Raw genomic sequence first — 8,748 nt, forward strand, 5'->3', positions numbered from 1 at the left:
AGATCACTGTGAGTTCGAGGCCAGCCTGGTCTACAGAGTGAGTCCAGGACAGCCAAGGCTACACAGAGAGACCTTGTCTCAAAAAAACAAAACAACAAAACAAAACAAAAACATAATCAGAAACCATAATATAAAAGCAAAAGTCCAATAAGGTTAAAAAAAATGGCCAAATAGAGCATTATGAGACAAAACATCTCCAAAAGTCCCACTGAGTCCATTGGGGAACCTTACCTAATGAAGGATGGGTCAGCCCAATTCAGTCATTTTAAAATGACAATGTACAAACTCTTCTAAATTCAAGATAAATTCTAAGCAGGCCAAATATATCATCTTTCTTTTTTTTTTTGATAATTTATTTTATTTGCATTAGTGTTTTTCTTGCATGTATGTCTGTGAGAGGGTGTCAGATCCTCTGGAACTGGAGTTTCAGACAGTTGTGAGCTGCCATGTAGGTGCCGGGAATTGGACTCAGGACCTCTAGAAGAGCACCCAGTGCTCTTAACCACTAAGCCATCTCTCTGGCCCATAAATATCTTAGCTTTCAATCACTATTTTGAGTGAAAGACTCTGACTCACATTTATACTATTACTTAGATGCATGTCAGGTTTATACATAGGCGGGCGAGAGCAAAAGACTGGGGTTCAATAAGAGATGATTAAGAGTGAAAATCAGGAAAAGATGATTTCAGGAGGGGTCTCTCACTCATTGGTTGTTTGGAGATGCGCTTGGAACAAGAAAGTGAGTAAAGTATGGGTTTGGAAGGTCAGGCTGGACAAGGTAATGTAGGGCATCTTTGGGGCTGGGAGCAAAATGTAGGACCTATTTAGGATGAGGCTCTCTCCACCCATCTCCCCTGCTCAGCCATCTCTGTGGTGGTTGGTGTATCCACGGTGGTTGCTATATCCACGGTGGTTTTAACCCTAGAAAACCTTACTATCAGGGGCTCTGTGCAAACTGGGGGAGAAGTGACTCTAACAGTTTCTGATGTTCTTGTTGGCCCCTCGCGGGAGTGTTTCTAGAGTCTTTTGCAGCCCTGAAGCAGGAGGCTTATGCATAGGATTTAAGGTGTTGCTTCCCCATCCCATGCTGTGAGGGTGAAGAGCCCTTTCTGAGAAAGCTGTCTAAAGCATTTGGAACTATGACAACAGGGCCTACCTCAGGGAAGGAGAAGGCCTACCAAAGACTGGCATGTTTCCATCTTTAGCTGAGGGACGTGAGGTGGACAGGGCAGGAGATCCAGTGCCTAGCCCTGTTGGGATGGAGAAAGAGAGAGCAAAATCAAAACAACAATTATCTTTCAGGAGGAAAAATCAGCCCCCCACAGCACATGTTACCATGCTCTGTGTCTTCTGGAGGAGGAAGTCTCTTCATTAGGCTTTCCTATGAAAGTTAGTGCACCACACATAGAATCTTTGGGGGGAAGAAGGGGAGAGGGGGGAGAGGGAAGGGGAGAGGGGAGAGAGGGAAGGGGAGAGGGGAAAGAGGGAAGGGGAGAGGGGGGAGAGGAAGGGGAGAGGGGAGAGAGGAAGGGGAGAGGGGAGAGAGGGAAGGGGAGAGGGGAGAGAAGAAGGGGAGAGGGGAGAGAGGGAAGGGGAGAGGGGAGAGAAGAAGGGGAGAGGGGAGAGAGGAAGGGGAGAGGGGAGAGAGGGAAGAGGAGAGGGGAGAGAGGAAGGGGAGAGGGGAGAGAGGAAGGGGAGAGGGGAGAGAGGAAGGGGAGAGGGGAGAGAGGGAAGGGGAGAGGGGAGAGAGGGAAGGGGAGAGGGGAGAGAGGAAGGGGAGAGGGGAGAGAGGGAAGGGGAGAGGGGAGAGAGGGAAGGGGAGAGGGGAGAGAGGAAGGGGAGAGGGGAGAGAGGGAAGGGGAGAGGGGAGAGAGGAAGGGGAGAGGGGAGAGAGGAAGGGGAGAGGGGAGAGAGGAAGGGGAGAGGGGAGAGAGGGAAGGGGAGAGGGGAGAGAGGAAGGGGAGAGGGGAGAGAGGGAAGGGGAGAGGGGAGAGAGGAAGGGGAGAGGGGAGAGAGGAAGGGGAGAGGGGAGAGAGGAAGGGGAGAGGGGAGAGAGAGAGAGTGAGAGAGAGAGAGAGAACCTTGTCACAAGAGCATTGTTCCGGGAGCAGCAGTTCTTTCCCTGCTGTCAGCAAGTGCTGGGTTTAGAGTGACTCTAGAAACACTTGAAATGCTACAAGACTGAGGCTGTTCTCCTGGAGAAGATAGTCCTGGTGTGAACCCTAGAGCGGTGTCATTCTGTGGTGCAAAACACTAAGGGAAAATGCTAAGGAAGCTGATATTTCATAAGGCATCCATTTCATTAAGACTTTATCACACGATCTCAGATAAGTGAGCTGCCCTCTCTCTGTGCTAGCCTGAATATTTATTTCCTTTGTGATATTCTGAATGCTGTTATTTTAAGAATATTAGTTAAGGAACTCTCTGGCAGAACCAATCAGAAGGCTATATATGCTCCTGTATCAGTAGGCTGCTTGTGGCCCCAGGGGATGCTGGGCCAGCGTCCCCTGAAGTCTGGGCCTGAAGCCAGTCTCTGGACTCACTAATCACACAGGTCCTCATTAACCAGAAAGAAAAGCAATGAGCAGAACAAGAAGGCTTGAACTTTCTGGAGTAAGACAATGATTTGAAGCCTTGACGAGAACTGGTGGAAATTACGGAGGGTTAAGAAGGTTTCTTTTTAGGAAAATTTATTCTCAATCAAGTTTATTTTCTTCATGACCACACTGGAGCTAAAATGCTCACTAGGGACTTCGAGTGATCTAAGCTGTGACATTATTACTCAGCTCTATGCTATTTTCCTATGTAATAACCATCATATAGACTTTTCTACTTATTTGCTTATTACCTTATTACCCAGCTCCTCTTATTAAATGAAAGCATGTTAAGCTTCATGAAAGTAAAACTTTCCCTGTTTTGTTCCAGTATATCTGTAGTTTGGCTTACATAGAAAACAAGTTATAGTTATTGAAAAAAAGGGCATTATTTTAGCCTATCTACTTTAATATCTATGTTACATCTCACTATGCAGAGGGTAAATTGTGGCCTCCAAACAATACGCCTGAGTCCTAATCTCCAGAACTTGTAAGTTTTATCCTGTAAAAAAAAAGTCATAGAAAATATTATTAAATTAAACAAAAGATGTTGTGATGAGATCATCTTGGATTACCCTGAGAGCCCTAAATATAATGTCAGGTGTCCTCACAAAGAAAAGCTACATTTGGAACAGACAGACAGAAGGAAAGGAAGCAGACAATGAGACCATGAATGCAGAGAGCAGAGGGATGGGGCCAGTTAAGGAATATTGACAGTTGCTAGGAGCTGAGGAGGCACAGGAGCCTCCTGCGGGAGCAGAGAGCTTCTGAGTTCCGGAACCGAGCGAGAATACATTCCACTGTCTTAAGTGACTAAATTTTGCTAATTGTCATAGTAGCTACAGAAACTAATAAAGAAACTTTCAGTATAGAAATGTAAACTATATTAGTAGCATTAGTAATGGTTGAATTCTAGAAGAATTGTGAAGCACAGGATATTAAAAAAAACCTCAAGTTTTCTTAAAGAATCTGAAATACAGATGCTCAGAGCTATTCTGATGAGGGTCACTTTGAGATGAGGGAGCTCAGCAAAGACGGCTGCTATGGTTAGATAATTTATGTTTCATTATGAAGCCTGTTGGTGTGAATGTGAATATTAAAGTTGCTGTATCAGGCATACTTTTTCTCCATTGGACACTGGGAAAAAAATCTTTATATACAGCCCCATAAAGTTTAGATGAATTATGTTCTACAGTTGTTGGAAAAAAAAATCACAACTTGTAAGTAATGAACTTGTTGACTTAACTGGAAGATTCTGAGGAAGCTGTTGAAGGTAGGTCCTGCCTTCTTGTTGCTGACCGTGGTAGCTTAAATATTTGTGACTCCTCCAAAATTTGTATTGACACAATTCCAAATGCAACGGTATCAGGAGGTGGGGCTTTTAGCAAGTGATTACACTGTGGTAGGTCATCTTTCAAGGGGAGGGGTAATGCTTTACTAAGGATCTGGGGGAACAAGCTAGGTTCGCCCTCCCTTCATCCTCTTTGCTATTTGAATACAAAGGTTTTTGTTTTTGTTTTAATTCTCATACGTGGCATCCCAACTACAGCTTCCCCTTCCTCACCCCCCCCAACTCCCTTCTCCCCACATCCACTTCTGCTCCATTATAATTAAAAAAAAAAGAGCAAGAATCCCTGATATCAACTGAACATAGTATAACAAATTACAACAATTCTAGGCATGTACCCTCAAATCCAGGCAAGGCTACCCAGGAGGAGGAAAAGAGTCCCAAAAGCAGGCAAGAGTTAGAGCTCCCTGACCCCTATTGTTAGGAGTCCTGTAAGTTCACTAAACTACACAATCATAATGTTTAAGCAGAGGTCCTTACCGTCACTTCAGTCTCTGTGAGCCCCTATGAGTCCTGCTGAGTTGATTTCGTGGGTCGTGTTCTCATGGTGGTGGACAGAGTATTTTTTTTTTCTTGGAGAAAACAGCATTGAAGATGCATATTGGAAGCAAAGACCACACTCTTACCAGATGCTAGACCTGTTGGCACCTTGATCTTTGACTTCTCCTCTTTCAAAGATATTAGCAATAGACTTAGTATTGGTTATAAACTACACATTACAAGGTACTTTGTTTTATAAACATTTTTATTATTTAAAACAACTTTTAGATTTCAATATATTTTGATCATATTTTTCCCTCCCCCCAAGTTTGTCCAGATCCTCTCCTTTTCCCTACCCACCAAATTTTAAGTTCTTTCTGAAACAAACAAACAAAACAAAACAAATAAAAAAACCAATACAACCATAGAAGCCCCCAAACATAGGAATCAAAATACAACACCTAGAAAGAAACAAAGAAACAAGACCCTACCAACTGTAATCAAATAAAAGCACACACACAACTGTAGAGTTCATAACTACTCCTGAACATGAGGTCTGCCTTGGAGGGGTTGACATGCCCAGTGCCAATGTTCCCTCTCCCATCAGATGTGAGTGACAGTTCTGTTGTTAACCTTTACCCTAGTGGTTAGGTTTACATTTGTTCACTTAAAAACATATAGCAAAATAAAATATAATAATACAAAGCAGACAAGACAGACCAACAGTAGGAGGAGGCCCAAGAGAGGGCGCAAGAGTCAGCGACCCACTTGTTTGCACACTCAGGAATCTCATAAAAACACTCAGCAGGAAGCCATCAGAGGACCTAGTGCAGATCTGTGCAGGCCCTGTGCGTGATGCTTTGGTCTATGTGAGTTCATGGAAACGTTGATCATGTTGACTTAGAGGGTCTTGTTTTCTTGGTGTCCTCTATTTCCTTTGGTTCTTACAATCTTTGTTCTTCCTTTTCTGTGGGGGTTTCCCTGAGTTTTGAGGGGGGAGATTTGATGGCGACATCCCACTTAGATGGAAAGTTCCAAGGTCTCTTGCTCTCTGTGTAATGTCTGCCTGTGCATCTCTGTATCTGTCGCCGTTTGTTGTAGGAAGATGCTTCATTAGGAATACTTTTAACATTGCAGTTTTCTTTCTTTCTTTTTCTTTTAAGACCAGTATTATTTGGGTTTTCCCTAGACCCCTGGTCTATCTAGTTTTGGGGTGTTGGTCATCCAAGCAGTGTTAGGCATGGGTTCCATCTCATTTGAGTGGGCTTTAAGCCAGGTTAGTTATTGGTTGGTTACTCCCAAAAGCTTTGTGCGACTATTGCCTTAGCCTCTTGCAGGTAATACACTATTGTAGACAAAGAGTTTGTGGTTGGTTTGGTTTTTACATTTCTTGTTTGCTAGCATGTAGAGTACCTTCCTGTGTCAAAGATGCTTGAACATAGGTGTGAAGGCTCAAAGTAAGCACCACCTTAAGGTCTCCATGTTCAACAAGTTGTGTAGGTGCTGCCTTCAGCAATGGGCTTTGCTGTCAGTTTGTGGAGAGCAACCTATAGTCTTGGTAACAGTTGCATTCTTTGGAGATTTTTCCTTCTTTTCATATCTTCAACTTCTTTCTTCAATGGCTTAAAGTTTTTTTTTTTATCATACAGGTCTTTTATTTGCTTGGTAATGCATACTCCAAGACATTTTTATATTATTTGAGGTTGTTGTGAAGGGTGTTGTTTCTGTCATTTTTTTCTCAGTCCATTTGTCATTTGTATATAGGATGATGACTGATTTTGTGTGTGTGTTTGTGTGTGTGTGTGTGTGTGTGTGTGTGTGTGTGTGTGTGTGTGTCTGTGTGTCTGTGTGAGTTAGTTTTGTATCCTACTACTTAGATAAAAGTATCAGTTGTCTGGTGGATTTTTTTTGGGGGTCACTTATGTATACTATCATATCATCTGAAAATAAAGATACTTTGATTTCTTCCTTCCTAATTTGTGTCTCACTGATCTCCTTCAGTTGTCTTATTGCTCTAGCAAGACTTCAAGTACTATATTGAATAGGTGTGGCAAAAGCAGAAAACCTTGTCTTGTTCCTGATTTTAGTGGAACTGCTTTGAGTTCCTCTCCATTTAAGTTGATGTTGGCTATGGGCTTGCTGTAAACTGCCTTTATTATGTTAAGGCGTGTCTCTTATATTCCTAATCTCTCCAGGACTCTTATCATGAAGAGGTGTTAGATTTTGTAAAAGGCCTTTTCTTTATCTAATGAAATGATCACGTGTGGTTTTTTTCTTTCAGCTTGTTTATGTGGTAGATTGCATTTATTGAGTTATGTGTGTTGAACCATCCCCTCATGTCTGGGTTGTAGCCTAAGTTGACCAGGGTGGATGATCTCTTTGATGATGTATTCTTGAATTCACTTTGCAAGCATTTTATCAAGTATTTTTGCATGTTCATAAGAGGAATTGATCTGTAATTATCTTTATTTGTTGAGTCTTTATGTGGCTCGGGTATCAGAGTAACTGTGGCCTCATAAAATGGATTGGGCAATTTTCCTTCTGTTTTTATTTTGACGCAAGTGGAGCCTATAAATGGATTGGGCAATGGGATTTCCTTAGTTTATTTGTGGGATCATTGAGGAGTGTTTGCTGGGCTTTTCTTTGGCTGGGGGACTTTTAATGACTGCTTCTATTTCACTAGGAGTTATAGGTTTGTTTAAATTGCTTATCTGAACTTGATTTAACTTGGCATTAGCTTTTAAATTTATTTGACTATTTTTTTTGCTCTCTTGGAATTAATTTGAGAATTAGTGTCTTGTTTGAGCTCTCTAAATTATACTTATTATTCTTTTGAATTATTTGCCTTGGATTTGATCTGTTCGTTCTCACTGGGAAAGTTATTGTGGGATTAGTATTTATTGAGGACTGACATGGCTTTAGTTTGTCAAAGTATTTCTGTTTTTGTGTTTGGGTGTGTGCATCTGAAGTTAGGTGGTTGGTTGATTTTATTAATTTATTTTAAAAATTTCATCTATCCATTAAAAAGTCTCCTTGTTTATTTAGAGGGGACATTTGCAATGTTCAAGAGGAAGTAGCTTGTTGTAGGGTAGAGGTGTTTTCTAGACTTGGGTCACCTGCCTGTAAAATAATCACGACCAATCAGCAGGTCCATAATTAAAGCATAGTAAAGGTCAAAAAATTAATCAGCCAGGCACAATGGCACACACTTATAATCCCAGCACTCAGGAGGCAGAGGCAGGCAGATGTCTGTAAGTTCGATCCTAATCTGGCCTACCAATTGAGTCCAAGACAGCCAAGGCTACACCAGAGAGACCCTGTTTGGAAAAACAAACAAAAAATTAACCATCCCTTAATTGGTAGTTGTTAGGAAGTAAAAGGCACTAATGGTCGTGTGAGCAGTGATACACTAGCTACTGCAGAGAGAAAAAAGAGGCAAAGGTCAGGCAAATGAGACAGAGGTGAGATAGCCTTGCCTGAAGGAGGTTGACGAGAGAGAGAGAGAGAGAGAGAGAGAGAGAGAGAGAGAGAGAGAGAGAAAGAAGAAGAAGAAGAAGAAGAAGAAGAAGAAGAGAGAGAGAGGAGGAGAGGGAGGGGGGGGGGAGAGGGAGAGGGAGAGGGAGAGGGAGAGGGAGAGGGAGAGGGAGAGAAGAGAGAGAGAGAGAGAGAGAGAGAGAGAGAGAGAGAGAGAAACAGAATCAAGAGGCATATGTCGTTCTCAGTTCCCAGGAATCTTAGGTACAGAGATCCCACAAACCAGGCCAGTCTGTGTTCTATGGGAGCAGAAAGTACAGCGAGTAAGAAACAAACACACACAGAACAATACAGAATAATAACTGAGCAGCATAGAGCTGCCTTGCTAGATTGGACAGGAAGTACAGGGAGAGCAAGAGTGGAGGGGAGAGCCCTGGATCGGGGTACGGAGCGTGAGTTCAGTCTGGCCCTAGACGTGTGTGTCATGTCTCTGCTATGTGCTTACCTCTGGACCTTCCTTTGGAAGACGGGGTTACAGATGTGGCTGGTCGGTAGACAATTCTTCGCAGATGGCTCTCAGATGCTTCTCCCACTTCTGAGGGGCTGGTCAGTATCTGTTCGCTAGTGTCGCCACTGGCCCTGTGCAACCCTTCACTGTCTGGCGCTTTGCTTGGAACTGGTGTTCAAGTTTCCCTGAGGACTGGCTGCCACCAGCTTGTGTTTTATGCAAAGACCCCCTTTCTGCAGCCTGGCAATCTGTTTGTGCTAACAGACTGAGTGTGGGCTCTTGCCAGACGCTCTGAGCTTCCTGAAAGCGCAGCTCACAGACTGTCACGGGCTACTGAACCGCCA

This window comes from Acomys minous, assembly GCF_964271855.1.
Source record: "Acomys minous genome assembly, chromosome: 12".
NCBI classification, from domain to species: Eukaryota; Metazoa; Chordata; class Mammalia; order Rodentia; family Muridae; genus Acomys; species Acomys minous.